We start from the raw sequence: 16,365 nt of genomic DNA on the forward strand, positions 1-16,365 counted from the left end.
CTCAGTTCCTGCTGCTCCTCTTAGCTCAGCTCAGCAGCCTGTGAACTCTCCCAGACCTGGGGCAAGAGCTAATGGGAGGCTGGTCACTTCCTGCCAGGCTTGTGCCCGGGCAGAGGAAGCCAAGTTTGGGTGAGCCTGGAAAGGAGGAGAAGAAGAGGGGAAGTTTTGGGGGCTTGCAGTTTATGGGGTGGAGTTGAGGAAAATTTGTTTTGCTTGGGGCAAACTCCATCTGAGGAAGTTGAGTGGACCAATTATAAGAACTAATATTATTTTCTAATGTTTTTCAACTTATAAAACACTCTCCCATCAATTCAGACCATTCCTTGAACACCTACTACCTGCACAGGCCCAGGACCCAGACCTTCACATCTACCTTGAGGGGCAGGTACTTCCATCCCCGCCTCGCTGCAGAGGCAGCTGAAGCCTGCAGGGAGCTGGAGGACAGGAGGGAAAATCAGTTGAATGTGGAGCAGGTTGGGAAGGTGAAGGAAGCTGGGGACGGAGAACAAATATCTTGCAAGTCAGGCCTCTGGTGTTCTCAGGGGCTGGTCAGTGAGGGGTTCTCTCCGTTAAATCTTCAGGACTCACTCAGTCCCTGCTCACTTGTCCCTTGCGGGTATGCAGGCCCGGCATGGGCACCTCTTCCTCCCTCCCCCTAGCCTGGGCCCTGCCCAGCCCCGCTGACCCCTTACCTCAGAGTGGGGTGGGAGCCCAAGGCCGACCTGGCCCCAGGTCCAGCCTCCCACAGGAGACCAACAGGCTTCTTACTGGCTGAGATGGTGGGAAAACCGCTCGAGCGAAGGCAGGAAAGTGGGAAAACACGGGCTGCACAAGGAACACCAAGTGATTTCACAAAGAAGTGAGTCAGTGTAGGGAAAAGCCTGGAAGGAGGCGCCCCTGGGGTCAGGACACCGTGGGCTGGCCTGGCAAGGCTGGGCCTGTGCAACAAAATGGCAGGCAGGAAGAGTCCGCGGGCAGCCTCAGCTCTTCTTCCTTACTGTGTCCGCCCCTTCCCAGTCCTTGGAGCTTGGTCTGTGGAGTCGTCAGTCATTCATTCCACTATTTAATTTTTAAAAGACTCTTTAAGAAACAATATTTTTGGCCAGGCTCAGTGGCTCACACCTGCAGTCCTAGCACTTTGGGAGGCCGAGGTGGGAGGATGGCTGGAGCCCAGGAGTTAAAGACCACCCTGGGCAACAAACTGAGACTCCTTTTCTACTAAAAATAAAAACCTGGCCAGGCATGGTGGTACGGGCCTGTAATCCCAGCTACTTGGGAGGCTGAGGCAGGAAGATCCCTTGAGCCCAGGAGTTCGAGGCTGCGGTAAGCTATGATGGTGCCACTGGGTGACAAAATGAGACCCTGTCTCTAAAAAAATTTTTTTAATTAAAATTAATTAATTAGGCCGGACGCGGTGGCTCAAGCCTGTAATCCCAGCACTTTGGGAGGCCGAGACGGGCGGATCACGAGGTCGGGAGATCGAGACCATCCTGGCTAACACGGTGAAACCCCGTCTCTACTAAAAAAATACAAAAAACTAGCCAGGCGAGGTGGCGGGCGCCTGTAGTCCCAGCTACTCGGGAGGCTGAGGCAGGAGAATGGCGTGAACCCGGGAGGCGGAGCTTGCAGTGAGCTGAGATCCAGCCACTGCACTCCAGCCTGGGCAACAGAGCGAGACTCCGTCTCAAAAAAAAAAAAAAAAAAAAAAAAATTAATTAATTAAAATATTCAAAATAAATTTAAAATAATTTTAGGACAGGCACAGTGCCTCATTCTAGCACTTTGGGAGGCCAAGGCAAGAGAATTGCTTGAGCCCAGGATTTTGAGACCAGCTGGGACTAAAGGCACACGTCACCGCGCTCAGCTAATTTTTTTTTTTTTTTTAAGTGGAGATGGGGGGTGTCACTATTTTGCCCGGGTTAATCTCCTGTTTCCTAGCTCAGGCAGTCCTCTTGCTTGGTGTCACAAAATAATGGAATTATAGGCATGAGCCACCCCACCCGACTTTAAAAGGCATTCTTTATTATTATTATTTTTTTTTTTTTGAGACAGAGTTTTGCTCTTGTCACCCAGGCTGGAGTGCAATGGCACGATCTCGGCTCACTGCAACCTCCACCTCCCAGGTTCAAGTGATTCTCCTGCCTCAGCCTCCTGAGTAGCTGGGATTACAGGTGCCCGCCACCACACCCAGCTAACTTTTGTATTTTTCGTGGAGAGGGGGTTTCACCATGTTGGCCAGGCTGATCTCGAACTCCTGACCTCAGATGATCTGCCTGCCTTGGCCTCCCAAAGAGCTAGGATTACAGGTGTGAGCCACTGCTCCCGACCTCTTTATCACATTTTTTTAAAAGTTGTATTGAGGCCGGGCACGGTGGCTCACGCCTGTAATCCCAGTACTTTGGGAGGCCAAGGCGGGTGGATCACAAGGTCAGGAGTTCGAGACCAACCTGGCCAACATGGTGAAACCATCTCTACTAAAAAACACAAAAATTAGCCAGGCATGGTGGCTAACGCCTGTAATCCTAGCTACTCGGGAGGCTGAGGCAGGAGAATCGCTTGAACCCAGGAGGCAGAGGTTGCAGTGAGCCAAGATTGTATGACTGCGCTCCAGCCTGGGCAACAGAGTGAGACTCCATCTCAAAAAAAAAAAAAAAAGTATTGAGCTATAGAGCTATAATTAACATACAATAAGCTGCACATATTTAAAATGCATAATTTGAAAGGTCATGACATGTTTGCCTATGAAACTATCACTGCAACCAAGATAATGTACATATCCATCACTGCCAAAAGTTTCTTTGTGCCCCTTTGTGCCCTCTCCCCTGGCCCTTGGCCCCCTAACCCCAGGCAAACACTAATCTGCTTTCTGTCACATTACATGAGTTTGCAAGTTCTAGAGTTTTCTATAAATGGAATCATACATAATAAATGTTGTATATGTTGTGAGGTATAGAGCCAAATTGATTTTTTTCCATGTAGATATCCAATTATTCAACACCATTTGCTGAAATCCTTTTATTCCTAGTTTGCTGATTTTTCAATCATAAAAGGGTGTTGAATGGTCAAATGCATTTTTTGGCATCCATTGAGATGATCATGGCTGGCACAGTGACCCACGCATGTAATCCCAGCAGTTTGGGAGGCCAAGGCTGGAGGATTGCTTGAGCCCAAGTTCAAGATCAGCCTGAGCAACATAGTGAGACCCCCTATCTCTACAAAACATTTTTTTAAAAAAGTTAGCTGGGCATGGTGGTGTGCACTTGTAGTCTCAGCTACTTAGCAGGCTGAGGCGGGAGGATCACTTGAGCCCAGGAAGCTGATGCTGCAGTGAGCCATGATCATGCTACATCATCCCACTGCACTCCAGCCTGGGCGACAGGCGAGATTTTGTCTCAAACATAAATAATATAATATTTTTATTAAAAAAGAGATGATCATGTGGACAGTCTTGTTTCCCACCGTCACACTGCCTGCGCTCACCCTTGCCAGGTTGGCATGGAGTACCCTGACCCCACTACTCACTACCCTTGGAGCCTCCAGTCACTTAGTACCTTAATCTCAGTGTCCCTAGCTTCAAAATGGAGATAATGACAGCTACCTCATAAAGATTATTAGTAGATTGAAAGAAATAACATACATGGGATATGCTATTGTCTCACTGTCCTATTAATGTGGTGTATGACATTGATTTTCTGGTGAACTACCCTTACATTCCTAGGATAAATCTTTGGTCATGGTATATAATCCTTTTTGATATGCTATTGGATTTTTTTTTTTTTTTTTTTTTTTTTTGGAGACGGAGTCTTGTTCTGTCGCCCAGGCTGGAGTGCAGTGGCGGGATCTCTGTTCACTGCAAGCTCCGCCTCCCGAGTTCACGCCATTCTCCTGCCTCAGCCTCCTGAGTAGCTGGGACTACAGGCGCCCGCCACCGCATCCGGCTAATTTTTCGTATTTTTAGTAGAGACGGGGTTTCACCATGGTCTCGATCTCCTGACCTCGTGATCCTCCCGCCTCGGCCTCCCAAAGTGCTAGGATTACAGGCGTTTTATACTAGTTTACTAGTAGTTGGTTGAGGGCTTTTTGTTTTGTTTTGTTTTTTGTTTTTTTAAGGCAGGGTCTCACTCTTTTGCCCAAGCTGTAGTGCAGTGGCGCTCTCACGGCTAACTGCAGCCTCAAGTGATCCTTCCACCTCAGTCTGGGCTCAAGTGATCCTTCCACCTCAGTCTCCCGAGTAGCTGGGACTACAGGCGCATACCACGATGCCCAGCTAATTTTTTTGTATTTTCTGTAGAGATGGGGTCTCACCATGTTGCCCAGGCTGGTCTTAAACTCCTGGGCTCAAGTGATCCTCCCTCTCAGCCTGGCAAAGTGCTGGGATTACAAGCATGAGGCACCACATCCAGCCTCAAGCAACTGTCTTGGCTCAATGTCCCAAGTGGCATGGGCCACCACGTGTGGCTAAAAAATTTTTTATTTGATTGATCGATTGATTGATTGATTGGTTGATTGCAGACAGTGTCTCACTCTGTCGCCCAGGCTGGAGTACACTGGCACAATCATAGCTCACTGCAGCCTCGAACTTCTGGGCTCGAGGGATTCTGCTGCCTCAGGCTCCTGAGTAGCTAGGACTATAGGTGCTTGTTGAGGATTTTTGAATCTATATTCATAAGGAATATTGGTCTATAGTTTTCTTGTGGACTCTTTCTCTGGCTTTGGTATCAAGGTAATGCTGGCCTAATAGAATGTGTTAGGAAGTGGATCCTCTTCAATTTTTGCAAGAGGTTGTGTAGGGTTGGTATCCATTCTTTTTTTTCTTTTCTTTTTTTTTCTTGAGGAGTCTCACTCTGTCGCCCAGACTGGAGTGCAGTAGTACAATCTCTGCCTCCCTGGTTCAAGCGATTCTCCCACCTCAGCCTCTCAAGTAGCTCGGATTACAGGCATGAGCCACCACGCCAAGCTAATTTTTGTACTTTTAGTAGAGTCAGGGTTTCACCATATTGGTTAGCCAGGCTGGTCTTGAACTCCTGACCTCAGGTGATCCAGCTGCCTTGGGCTTCCAAAGTGCTGGGATTACAGGCATGAGCCATCGTGCCCAGCTGTTGGGAGATTTTTGAGTACTGATTCTATCTTTTATTATAGGTCTGTTGAGATTTTTTATTTCTTCTTTAGTCAGTTTAGATAATTTGTGTGTTTCTAGGAATTTTTTCCATTTCATCCAGATTATCTTATTTGTTGGCATACAATTGTTCATAGTATTTGCTTATAATCCTCTTAATTTCCGTAAGGTCAGTAGCAATATTTCTGTGTTTATTTCTGATTTTAGGTATTTGCATCTTCTCTCTTTTTCTTAAAGTTTTACTTTTTCTTTGGTCTTTTCAAAGAACCAACTTTGGTTTTACTAATTCTACTTTTTTTTTTTTTTTTTTTTTATTGAGAGAGGCTCCCTCTGTCGCCCAGGCTGGAGTGCAGTGGTACGATCTCGGCTCACTGCAACCTCCACCTCCCGGGTTCAAGCAGTTCTCCTGTCTCTGCCTCCCGAGTAGCTGGGACTACAGGCACATGCCACCACACACAGCTAACTTTTTTGTATTTTTAGTAGAGACAGGGTTTCACCGTATTGGTCAGGCTTGTCTTGAACTGCTGATCTCAGATGATCTACCCACCTCGGCCTCCCGAAGTATTGTAATTATAGGCGTGAGCCACTAAGCTCGGCCAATTCTATTTTTTAAAATTCTCGACATCATTTATCTGTTATCTAATATTTATTGTTTCCATCCTTCTGCTGGGTTTAGGTTTTGTTTGCTTTTCTTTTTCTAGTTCCTTAAGGTGTAAAGCTAGGTTGTTGATTTGAGATCTTCCGGTGTTCACAGCTATAAATTTTCCTCTGAGTACTGCCTTTACTACATCTCATCAGTTTTGGTATGTTTTCATTGGTCTGAAAATATCTTATATTTCCCTAGTGGTTTCTTCTTTGACTTGCTGGTTTAAGAGTGTGTGGTTTACTTTCCACATATTTGCAAATTTTCCAGTTTTCTTTCCACATGTGATGTCTAGCTTCATTCCACTGTGGTCTGAGAAAGTACTTTGTGTGAGTTCAGTCCTTTGAAATTAATTGAGAATTCTTCCATGGGCTAACACCTATGTTAGTAAGGGATGTTGACCTGTAGCTTTCTTTTGCACCTTCGTCTGCTTTTGGTATCAGAGAAAAACTGAGTCAGAATGAGTTAGAAAATATTCTCTCCTCTCAATTTTTTGGAAGAGTTTAGGAGAGATTGGTATTAATTCTCCTTTAGATGTTTGGTTACAAAAAAAAAAAAAATTCACCAGTGAAGTCATCTAATTCTGGGCTTTTCTTTGTTGGAAGGTTTTTAAGTTTATTAAGATCTGTTTTGTGGCCTAACATACCATCTATATGGGAGCGTGTTCCATGTGCACTTGAGGATACTGTATAGTCTGCTGTTGCTGGTGGAGGGCTCTGTGTGTGTCTGTTAGGTCTAGTTGGTTTATACTGGTTTTCTTTTCTTTTCTTTTTTTTTTTTTTGAGACAGAGTTTCACTCTTGTTGCCCAGGCTGGAGCGATCTCGGCTCACTGCCATCTCCGCCTCCCAGGTTCAAGCGATTCTCCTGCCTCAGCCTCCCGAGTAGCTGGGATTACAAGCATGTACCACCATGCCCGGCTAATTTTGTATTTAGAGATGGGGTTTCTCCATGTTGGTCCAGCTGGTCTTGAACTCCCGACCTCAGGTGATCACCCACCTCTGCCTCCCAAAGTACTGGAATTACAGGCGTGAGCCACTGCGCGCGGCCTGGTTTATACTGGTTTTCAAGTCCTCTGTTTCCTTATTGATCATCTCTGTAGGAATGTATTCCACCCATTATTGAGAGTAGGGGATTGAAGTCTCCAACTACTATAGAACTGTCTATTTCTAAACAAATACCTCATGTTCCTACTTATATGTGGAAAATAAAACAATCAAACTCATAGAAGCAAAGAGTATATTGGCCAGGCATGGTGGCTGACGCCTGTAATCCCAGCACTTTAGGAGGCCAAGGCGGGCGGATCATGAGGTCAGGAGATCGAGACCATCCTGGCTAACATGGTGAAACCCCGTCTCTACTAAAAAATACAAAAAATTAGCCGGGTGTGGTGGCGGGCGCCTGTAATCCCGGCTACTTGGGAGGCTGAGGCAGGAGAATGGTGTGAACCCGGGAAGGGGAGCTTGCAATGAGCCAAGATCACGCCACTGCACTCCAGCCTGGGCGACAGAGCGAGACTCCGTCTCAAAAAAAAAAAAAGAAGCAAAGAGTATGTTGGTGGTTACCAGAGGCTGGGGGTAGGGGGAATGGAGAGATGTTGGTCAAATGGTATAAAGTTGCAGTTAGACAGGAGGAATAAATGATAAGTATTTAAGGAGATGGATATGTTAATTAGCTTGATTCAATAATTCCACACTATATACATATATCATAATATCACTTTGTACCCCTTAAAGATGTAAAATTATAATTTGTCAAAAAATTAAAAATTTTAAATAGCAACTAAATAAAATAATGCTGCACAGGCCAGGTACCGTGGTGCACGCCTGTAATCCTAGCACTTTGGGAGTCCGAGGTGGGAGAATCACTTGAATCAAAGAGTTCTAGACTGGCTTAAGCAATATAGTAAGACCTCACCTCTACAGAATTTTTTTTTGTTGTTTTTTGAGACGGAGTCTTGCTCTGTCGCCCAGGCTGGAGTGCAGTGGCACGATCTCAGCTCACTGCAAGCTGCAAGCTCCGCCTCCCAGGTTCACGCCATTCTCCTGCCTCAGCCTCCGGAGTAGCTGGGACTACAGGCGCCCACCACCACACCAGGCTAATTTTTGTATTTTTAGTAGAGATGGGGTTTCACCGTGTTAGCCAGGATGCTCTCGATCTCCTGACCTCATGATCTTCCTGCCTTGGCCTCCCAAAGTGCTGGGATTACAGGCGTGAGCCACTGAACCTGGCCAAAAAAAATTTTTTTTAATTAGCCAAGCATGGTGGCACACACCTGTAATCCCAGCTACTCAGGAAGCGAAGATGGGAGGATCACTTGAGCCCAGGTGGCGAAGGCTGCAGTGAGCCAAGACAGCACCACTGCATTCCAGCCTGAGTGACAGAGTGAGACCCTGTCTCAAAAAATAATAATCTGCTATAAATATTCTTGTACACATTTGTGAAGATATATATTTTCATTTTTTTCTGGGAGGGCACTTGTTGTGTCATTAGGTAAGTTTATATTTAAAGGTATAAGAAAATTCTAAACAGTTTTCCAAAGTGATTGTACCATGCCACACTACTACCAGCGATGCATGAGAATTTCAGTTGTGCCATATTCTCTTAAAAATTAAGTATCTTTATTTCTTTTTTTGAAAACTCTATTTCTCCCCTCAACTCTGTCAGTATTTGCTTCATATATTACGGGATTCTGTTGTTCAACATGTATATTATTATACTTACTGTATCTTCTTGATGAATTGACTCCTTTATCATTATAAAATGTCTTCCTTTATCTTAACAATTTTTTACTTAAAATTGATTTTGTCTGATATTACTTTTTTTTTCTTTTTTTTTTTTTTTGAGACGGAGTCTCACTCTGTCGCCCGGGCTGGAGTGCAGTGGCCTGCCATTCTCCTGCCTCAGCCTCCCGAGTAGCTGGGACTACAGGCGCCCGCCACCTCGCCCGGCTAGGTTTTTGTTTTTGTATTTTTAGTAGAGACGGGGTTTCACCGTGTTAGCCAGGATGATCTTGATCTCCTGACCTCGTGATCCGCCCATCTCGGCCTCCCAAAGTGCTGGGATTACGGGCTTGAGCCACCGCACCCGGCCTGTCTGATATTAGTGTAGCCATTTTTGCTCTCTTTATGCTCTTCATGGGATACCTTTTCCATCCTTTCACTTTCAATTTATTTGTGTCTTTGAGTCTAATGTAAGTTTCTTATAAACCACATATACTTAATGTACTTAGATTTTTTTTTTCTTTTTCTTTTCCTTTTTTCTTTTTCTTTTTTTTTTTTTTTTTTTTTTTGGAGACAGAGTCTCACTCTGTTGCCAGGCTGGAGTGCAGTGGCGTGATCTCAGCTCACTGCAACCTCTGACTCCCTGGTTCAAGCGATTCTCCTGCCTCAGCCTCCTGAGTAGCTGGGATTATAGGCACGTGCCACCACGCCTGGCTCATTTTTGTGTTTTCAGTAGAGATGGGGTTTCACCGTGTTGGTACGGCTGGTCTTGAACTCCTGACATCAGGTGACCCACCCACCTCAGCCTCCCAAAATGCTAGAATTACAGGCCTGAGCCACCGCACCCAGCCACTTGGATTTTAAAAATCATTTCAAGGCTGGGTATGGTGGCTCAGAAAAAATACTTTTTCTGTTTTTTTAAACAGAGCAAGACTCCATCTCAAAAAATAAAATAAAATAAATAAAAATAAAAATAAAAATAAACATTTCTGGCCAGGCGCAGTCGCTCACACCTATAATCCCAGCACTTTGGGAGGCCGGGGTAGGCAGATCATGAGGTCAGGAGTTCGAGACCAGCCTGACCAACATGGTGAAACTCTGTCTCTTCTAAACAAAATACAAAAAGTAGGTATGGTGGCACATGCCTGTAATCCCAGCTACACAGGAGGCTGAGGCAGGAGAATTACTTGAATCTAGGAGCGGAGGTTGCACTGAGCCAAGATCGCGCCACTGCACTCCAGCCTGGGCAACAGAGCGAGGCTCCATCTATAAATAAATAAATAAAATAAAATAAACATTTCAACCATTTTTCAGTCTACAGTTCAGGGGCAGTAAGGACATTCACATTGTACAACTATTGCCACCATCCACTTCTGGAATCTTTTTCCTCTTCTCAAACTGAAACTCTGTACACATTTAATAATAACTCTCATTCTCCTCTCCTCCTAGTCCCTGGAAAGTCCTATTCTTTCTATGAATTCGCCTCATGAGTGGAATCATACCGTTTTTGTTCTTTTTTTGATGGGCTTATTTCACTTAGCACACTGTCTTCCAGGTTCATTTCTGTTGTGGCACGTGTGAGAATTCCATTCTTTTTGAAGGCTGAATAAAATATTCCATTGTGTGGATACACATAGTTCGTTTATTCACTCAGTTGTTGAGGAGCACTTGGGTTGCTTCCGCCTTTTGGCTGTTGTGAATGCTGTGAACGGGGGTGTACAAATATCTGTTCAAATCCCTGCTTTCAGTGCTTTGGGTATATACAGATATGGTTTGGCTGTGTTCCTACCCAAATCTCAACTTGAATTGTATCGCCCAGAATTCCCACGTGATGTGGGCCCAGAGAGAGGTAATTGAATCACGGGGGCCAGTCTTTCCCATGCTATTTTTGTGATAGTGAATAAGTCTTACAAGATCTGATTAGTTTGCTGCAGGGGTGGGGCCCTCATGGAGAACTTCTGCTAAGGCAGTGAGGAAGGGAAATGTGGGGTCGGAGCCCCCACACAGAGTCCTTCCTGGGGCACTGCCTAGTGGAGCTGTGAGAAGAGGGCCACCGTCCTCCAGACCCCAGAATGGTAGATCCACCTACAGCTTGCACTGTGGACCTGGAAAAGACACAGACACTCAATGACAGCCTGTGAAAGCAGTGGGAAGGAAGCTGTTCCCTGCAAAGCCACAGAGGTGGAGCTGCCCAAGACCGTGGCACCCCCATCTTGCATCAGCATGACCTGGATATGAGACCTGGAGTCAAAGGACATCATTTTGGAGCTTTAAAATTTGACTGTCCTGCTGGATTTCAGACTGCATGGGCCCTGTAACCCCTTTGTTTTGGCCAATTTCTCCCATTTGGAACGGTTGTATTTACCCAATACCTGTACACCTCATTGTATCTAGGAAGTAGCTAGCTTGCTTTTGATTTTATACGCTCATAGGTGGAAGGGATTTGCGTTCAGATGAGACTTTGGACTGTGGACTTAAGGGTTAATGCTGAAAAGAGTTAAGACTTTGGGGGACTGTTGGGAAGGCATGATTGGTTTTGAAATGTGAGAACATGAGATTTGGAGGGGCCAGGGACAGAATGATATGGTGTGGCTGTGTCCCCACCCAAATCTCAACTTCAATTGTATCTCCCAGAATTCCCATGTTTTGTGGGAGGAACCCAGAGGGAGATAATTGAATCATGGGTACCGATCTTTTCCATGCTAGTCTGGTGATAGTGAGTAAGTCTCACATGATCTGATGGGTTTATCAGGGGTTTCCCCTTTTGCTTCTTCCTCATTTTTCTCTTGCTGCCACCATGTAAGAAGTGCCTTTTGCCTCCCGCCATGATGCTGAGGCCTCCTCAGTCATGTGGAACTGTAAGTCCAATTAAACCTCTTTTTCTTTCTAGTCTTGGGTATGGCTTTATCAGCAGCGTGAAAATGAACTAATAGAATATCCAAAAAAGTAGAATTGCTGAGTGATACGGTAATTCTATTTTTTTTTTTAAAGATGGGGTCTTCCCATGTTGCCCAGGCTGGTTTCAAACTCTTGAGCTCAAGCAATTCTACCTCAGCCTCCCAAGTAGCTGGGACTATAGGCACACACCATAACGCCTGGCTTATTTTTAATTTTTTGAGGAACTTCCATACTGTTTTCCTTAGTGACTGCATCACTTTACATTCCCACCAGCTGGGTACAAGGGTTCTAATTTCTTCACATGTTCATGAACACTTTTTCTGTTTTTTTAAAATATATTATTTTAAAAATGTATTATTTAGAAAATATGCATCCTAATGGGTAGGAAGTGGTATCTCATTGTGGTTCTGAATTTTATTTTATTTTTTGGTAGAGATGGGGGTCTCACAACATTGCCCAGACTGATCTTGAACTCCTGGGCTCAAGCAATCCTCCCATGTCAGCTTCCCAAAATGCTGGCATTACAGGCACAAGCTAACATGCTTGACCCATTATGGTTCTGATTTGCATTTCCCTAATTATTAGTGATGTTGAACATATTTTTATTTGCCATTTGTCTTTCTTCTTTGGATAAATATCTGTTCAAGAATAGATGGATCATTTTAAAATCCATTCTGCCAATCTCTGTCTTGTATTCTGAGTGGTAAAATATAAATAATAGGGCGAACATGGTGGCTTACGCCTGTAATCATAGCACTTTGGAAGGCCGAGGTGGGAGAATCATTTAAGGTCAGGAGTTCAAGACCTGGCTGGCCAACATGGAGAAATCCTATCTCTATTAAAAATATAAAAATTAGCCGGGCATGGTGGTGCAAACCTGTAACCCCAGCTACTTGGCAGGCTGAGGCACAAGAATTGCTTGAACCTGGGAGGCAGAGGTTGCAGTGAGCTGAGATCATGCCACTGCACTCCAGCCTGGGTGACAGAACAAGACTCTCAAAAAAAAAAAGTCTCAAAAAAAAAATATATATATATATATATACACACACGTATGTATACATGTATATGTGTGTGTGTGTATGTATATATATATAAAATATAAAATTTACCATTTTTACCTTTTTTTTTGAGATGAAGTTTTGCTCTTTTGCCCAGGCTGGAGTGAAGTAGTATGATCTCAACTCACTGCAACCTCCACCCACTGGGTTCCAGCGATTCTCCTGCCTCAGTCTCTCGAGTAGCTGGGATCACAGGCGTGCCTGCCACCACACCTGGCTAATTTTTTGTGTTTTTAGTAGAGACAGGGTTTTACCATGTTCGCCAGGCTGGTCTCGAACTCCTGACCTCAGGTGATCCACCCACTTCAGCCTTCCAAAGTGCTGGGATTACAGGCATGAGCCACTGCACCTGGCCCATTTTAACCATTTTTAAGTGTAGAATTCAGTGTCATTAAGTACATTCACTGTCTTTTAATTGGTTAATTTAATCCATTTACATTGAAAGTGATTACTGATCCCGAAGGACTTACTTCTGCCATAGTGTTGTGTTCTATTGTCTTACCTCCCTTGTTTTTTTTTTTTTTTTTTTTTTTTTTAAGAAAGGGTCTTGGCCAGACATGATGGAGCATATCTGTAATCCCAGCACTTTGAGAGGCCAAGGTGGGAAGATCACTTGAGGCCAGGAGTTCAAGAAAGAGAGAGGGTCTCACTGTGTCACCCAGGCTGGAGTGCACTGGTGAGATCATGGCTCACTGCAGCCTTGAACTCCTGGGCTCAAGTGATTCTCCTGCCTTAGCCTCTTGGGTAGCTGGGACTACAGATTCATAACACCACACCTGGCTAATTTTTTTTTTTTTTAGAGATAAGGTCTCACTATGTTAGCCAGGCTAGTCTTGTACTCCTAGCCTCAATCATCTCCCACCTTGGCCTCCCGAAGCATTGGAATTACAGGCATGAGCTACTGCACCCATCCTGTCCCATCTTTTTTGTTCCTCAATTTCTTCATTACTGCCTTCTTTTGTGTTTGGTCGATGTATTTTTCTACTATACCATTTATATTTCATTTTCTAGATATTTCTTAGTTGTTTTCTTTTCTTTTAAATTTATTTTTGTAGAGACAGGGTTTCACCATGTTGCCCAGGCTAGTCTTGAACTCCTGAGCTCAAGTGATCCACCTGCCTCAGCCTCCCAAAGTACTGGGATTACAGTCATGAGCCACTGCGCCTGGCCCTATTTCTTAGTTGTTTTCTTAATGGTTACTATGGGAATTACAGCTAACTTACCAATATAAATAGCCTGTTTGTCATAAACAACTATGGAGGCCAGAAACCAATGGGCTGGTATTTTAAAGTACTAACAGAAAAAAATTTTCAACCAGGAATTCTAGGCAAGGCATGGTAGGTCATGCCTATAATCTTAGCACTTTGACAGGCTGAGGCAGGAGGAATGCTTGAGCCCAGGAGTTCAAACCCAGCCTAGGCAACACAGTCAGACCACATCTCTACAAAAAAACAAAATTAGCTAAGTGTGCTGATGTGCGCCTGTAGTCCCAGCTACTCCAGAGGCCACGGTGAGAAGACTGCATGACCCCAGAAGTTCAAGGTTATAGTGAGCTATGATTGCACCACTGAGCTCCAGCCTGGGTGACAGAGTGAGACCTTGTCTCTAAAAAAATAGAATTCTACATCCAGCAAGACAATCCTTTAACCTGAAGTAGAAATTAAGACATTCCTGAAAAACCAAAAACTAAGGGAATTTGTTTCTGGTAAAGAAATGCTAAAGGAAGTCCTTCAGACTAAAACAAAAGGACACTAGACAATAACTCAAATCTATACAAAGAAATAAAGGTCATTGGTAAAGGTAACTACATAGGTAAATATAAAAGCTAGTATTAGTGTATATTTGGTATATAATTCCTCTTTTTGTTTCCTGTATGATTTAAAAGACAAATGCATAAAACAATTATTATTATTATTTTTTTTTTGAGGCGGAGTCTCGCTCTGTTGCCCAGGCTGGAGTGCGGTGGCTCAATCTCGGCTCACTGCAAGCTCCGCCACCTGGGTTCACACCATTCTCCTGCCTCAGCCTCTCAAGTAGCTTGGACTCCAGGCACCCACTGCCACATCTGGCTAATTTTTTGCATTTTTTAGTAGAGACGGGGTTTCACCGTGTTAGCCAGGATGGTCTCAATCTCTTGACCTTGTGATCCGCCCACGTCGGCCTCCCAAAGTGCTGGGATTACCCGCGTGAGCCACTGTGCCCAGCCCAACAATTATTATAAATCTGTGTTAATATGTCCACAATATATGAAGGTAAATTTTTTGTTTGTTTTTGGGTTTGTTTTTTTTTTCTTTTTTTGAGACAGGGTCTCAATCTCTCACCCAGACTGGAGTGCAGTGGCACGATCTCAGCTCATAGCAACCTCCACCTCCCATGCTCAAGCGATTCTCCTGCCTCAGCTTCCCAAGTAGCTGGGATTACAGGTGTACGCCACCGTGCCCAGCCTGAAGATAAATTTGTAACAATAACAGCATAAAGGGAGGGGCAGAATTGAATAGGAGCTGTTAATGTACATTATTTATGTATTTATTTTCTTTGAGATGGAGTTTTAATCTTGTTGCCCAGGCTGGAGTGCAATGGTGCGATCTCGGCTCACTGCAACCGCTGTCTCCCGGATTAAAGCGATTCTCTTGCCTCAGCCCCCCGAGTAACTGGGAGTACAGGCATATATGCCACCATGCCTGGCTAATTTTGTATTTTTAGTAGAGACGGGGTTTCTCCATGTTGGTCAGACTGGTCTCGAATTCCCGACCTCTGGTGATCCTCCTGCCTCGGCCTCCCAAAGGGCTGGGATTACAGGCATGAGCCACCGTGCCTGGCTGTTAATGTACATTATTAAAGCTGAGGTGGTATCAGTTCAAACTGATTATGATTATTCTAAGTTTATCTATATTTTTCTTCTTTTATTTTTTAGACATGAGGTCTTGCTATATTGCCCAGGCTGGACTTGAAACTATTTCTTTTTAAGTACACTTTAGCAGTTGGTGTCTTTCCATGTATTCTCCACTTAGCCCAAACTGCCAAATGTATTGGCATAAAGTTGTTCCTAATATTCCCTAATTATTCTTTTATTATTATCTGTGGAGTCTGTAGTGAAGTTACCTCTCTCTCTCTCTTTTTTTTTTTTTTTTTTTGAGACACTCTGTCAGCCAGGCTGGAGTGCAATGGCACAATCTCGGCTCACTGCAACCTCCGCCTCCCAGGTTCAAGCAATTCTCCCACCTCAGCCTCCTGATTAGCTGGGACTACAGGTGCGTGCCACCACTCCTGGCTAAGTTTTGTACTTTTTTAGTAGAGACGGGGTTTCGCCATGTTGGCCAGGCTGGTCTCAAACTCCTGACCTCAGGTGATTCCCCCACATTGCCTCCTAAAGTGCTGGGATTAGAGGTGTGAGCCACCACGCCCGGCCCTCATTTTTGATATTAGTGATTTGTGTCTTTTTTCCTCATCAATCTGGCTAGACTTTTATACATGTTGTTGATCTCAAGAAGCAGCTTTTGATTTCATTGATTTTCTGTATTTTTTTATTTTCTAATTTTTTTTATTTCTGCAGGTTTTTTTGGTATTTCTTTTCCTCTTCTTACTTTGTTTTTAGGTGGTAGCTAAAGTCATTGACATGAGACCTTTCTTTTTTCTGTAATACAGGCATTTAGTGCTATAAGTGTCTCTTCATTTTAGAGGCATCCCACAAATTGCGATATGTTGTTTTCATTTGCATTCAGTTCAAAATAAATTCTAATTATTCTGTGATCCAGAGGTGTGTTAATTCAGTTTCCAAGTATTTGGGGATCTTCCAAGAATCTTCTTCTTTTTCTTTTTTTTTTTTTTTTTTTGAAACGGAGGCTCACTCTGTTGCCCAGGCTGGAGCGCCGTGGCGCAATCTCGGCTCACTGCAAGCCCCGCCTCCCGGGTTCACGCATTCTCCTGCC

General features: G+C 44.3%; 1 long non-coding RNA gene across 9 annotated transcripts in view; it reads right to left on the reverse strand.

Annotated features, from left to right (window-relative positions):
- Positions 1 to 16,365, reverse strand: part of LOC106997914 (uncharacterized) — a 41,370-nt gene that overhangs the window by 11,146 nt on the left and 13,859 nt on the right. For 3 of the 9 annotated variants that reach the window (XR_013416496.1, XR_013416497.1, XR_003729002.2), the window contains exon 2: positions 693 to 825. The exons of 1 other annotated variant lie outside the window; for it this stretch is intronic. This is a non-coding gene — a long non-coding RNA (uncharacterized LOC106997914). Of the gene's footprint in view, positions 1 to 692; positions 1,060 to 9,625; positions 9,747 to 9,982; positions 10,586 to 16,365 lie in introns of all 9 variants that reach the window. 5 more of the 9 variants (XR_013416502.1, XR_013416500.1, XR_013416499.1 and 2 more) reach the window with 4 other exon arrangements.

This window comes from Macaca mulatta, chromosome 4 (assembly GCF_049350105.2).
Source record: "Macaca mulatta isolate MMU2019108-1 chromosome 4, T2T-MMU8v2.0, whole genome shotgun sequence".
Lineage (NCBI taxonomy): Eukaryota > Metazoa > Chordata > Mammalia > Primates > Cercopithecidae > Macaca > Macaca mulatta.